Below are 2,255 nucleotides of genomic sequence, written 5' to 3'. Positions count from 1 at the left end.
GGATCATGATCCTTAAGAAAGTAAGAAAAAGGACTCATGGAGTCATTAAAGTAATAAGATGAGCAAGGTCTCAAAGAATTTAGAATTGAGTTAATTATGGTGTTTGTTGCTTTCACTTGTTAAAGAAAGATAAGAAATTAATTTATTTGCTAGATGTATTATTGTGATTGTGTCTCACATAATGGGCTTTGGCAATAAAACTCTTGGGATGGATCCCCCATGAGTATTACATAAGGGGAGTTAGTTGAAACTATACTCCTGCATATAGCTTAGCATGACGATGTTAATGCTTTTATTTTATCAAGCAAGTTTATGGAATTCCAATTATCAAAATCTTTGAGGACTAGGTGTCACTCGTATTCTTTATACTGAGATGTTGAGTCTAGAGGCTCACTCTCACCGTCGTTCATTACTAACAAGCTTAAATTTCTCGAGTCAAGTTATTTAAAGTTCATGGAACTTAGTGAGAGGTGTGGGATCTCTTACACAAGGAATAGTAGCCCGTATGACTCCAAGAGGAGGACGGTGCCCGTTCATTGCCAAATAATAATAAAAGAAAGTATTTAGTAAGTTCAGTTATATGCTTGTCGCATTTAGAGTCGTAAGAAGAGCAAGCCGAAGTGATTGAGGATTGCATGCATTATCACTCGCATTAGTTAGTTGTGTTATGTACTCAGCGTTGCTGATGTATGTGTTTCTTTGTTTCTTTTGGTTGTTGTTTTTCCTCAACAACCCTGTGATGATCCATTTGGTGAGCAGAGTTTAGAGAAGAAGTTGCAGGTACAAGTTCTTGATGTGCATGGAAATCATAAGCATCCGGATGGGAGTTTTAGTACACGATACTTTCTTATTTAAGTTATCTTGAATTTTATATTTGACTTTACTTGACCAATGGGGTCAAGGTTTGACTTTTGAATATGGGACTAGTGGGATAGTCTCGGAGTTTGTAATTCATTTACATACTTTCTTATTTCCGTTGTATTAAAGTATTTTCAGTTTATCTTAAAAGACTTCCGCTGTATTATCTGATTAGCCTTACGTACTATCATGCGTGGCATAACAACTCTCGCAATTTCTCCTAGTTTATAAAAGGAGGAGTCGTGGGGGTGTTACATACACAAAGACACACACCTTACAGACACATTTAAATATAAATGTTCCAATAGGATGGTCGAATCAATATTCTATCAAATAAGGTTTGAATATCTTTTTTACATAACTCTTAATATTTTCTGATTTGAATAGGTATTGCTTTAGTAGGAACAACTTTTTTGGAAAATTCTTTTTCATAAAGAAGTGAAACCATATGTCTTTTCATTTTCCAAAAAGCATTATGAATATCTACACAAACTTCTATTAAAATTTTTATTCTAGATCAAATATTTTCTTTTGAATATATGGATTTTTTTTAATCATTCTTCTGTTTTTAAGTATGAAATTTCTTGTTGTAAAAGGGTTATTTAAGATTTTTATTAGTTATTGAATTTACTTGTTGAAATATAGATGAGGATTGTCATATATCTAAATCTTTTCTTTATATACTGGAGCGAGAAATTAAAAATATATATTCTTTTCCATAATATTAATACGAACACCGATACGATCAACTAAAAAGGATAAATTTGAGTAATAAAATCATTATCGAGTATTATTTTATTATTTTTATCTTTTACTATAATGAATGTATTTTTGTAACAATAACCTTGATTACAAATATATGCCTTTAAAAGTTTACATTCTATTTTTAATGGTTCACCAATAGCACTATGTACTTTTTCTGTTGTTTTTTCGTAAAAGATGCTAGGAATTAGTTCTTCTCTTATAGAATTTTGATCAGCTCCACTGTGGATTATAGTATTTTAAGTGAAAACCATTACCTATTTTAAAAGAAATGAGAATATACTTTTTTTGAAATTTTATTCTGTTTATAATATTTATTTGTTCATCATTGGATTCTTGAGATAAATTTGAATAGGAGGTAAGGTTGAAGTAACATAAGGAATCAAGGTTGTTTGTTTCCCCCAAGATTGGATAATTAGTCCTCCTAACTTGAAGCGGGTTGAAAAGAATAATTCTATGGAGTTTTGAGTATCTTTTTTTTTTATATTTATTACCATACATGACATTAATTACCATAGAGATTGAACAAAAATGAGTGGATGATTAGGAACACCAAAGTACACAAAGGATTTCTAATAGAGTATATTTGAGTATATTTGATTCTAGTAATGCTATTCTACTTTCATGTTCTAAGT

At 30.7% G+C, this 2,255-nt stretch overlaps 1 long non-coding RNA gene across 1 annotated transcript in view; it reads left to right on the top strand.

Annotated features, from left to right (window-relative positions):
- Positions 1-840, top strand: part of LOC125496387 (uncharacterized) — a 2,333-nt gene extending 1,493 nt beyond the window's left edge. Inside the window, exon 3 of the long non-coding RNA XR_008968865.1 lies at positions 760-840. This is a non-coding gene — a long non-coding RNA (uncharacterized LOC125496387). The remainder of the gene's footprint in view (positions 1-759) is intronic.
- The last annotated feature ends 1,415 nt before the right edge of the window (positions 841-2,255 follow it).

Source organism: Beta vulgaris, chromosome 4 (genome assembly GCF_026745355.1).
Source record: "Beta vulgaris subsp. vulgaris cultivar EL10 chromosome 4, EL10.2, whole genome shotgun sequence".
Classification (NCBI taxonomy): Eukaryota; Viridiplantae; Streptophyta; class Magnoliopsida; order Caryophyllales; family Amaranthaceae; genus Beta; species Beta vulgaris.
Note: the sequence above shows the minus strand (reverse complement) of the source record. Positions and strands in the feature narration are given on the sequence as shown.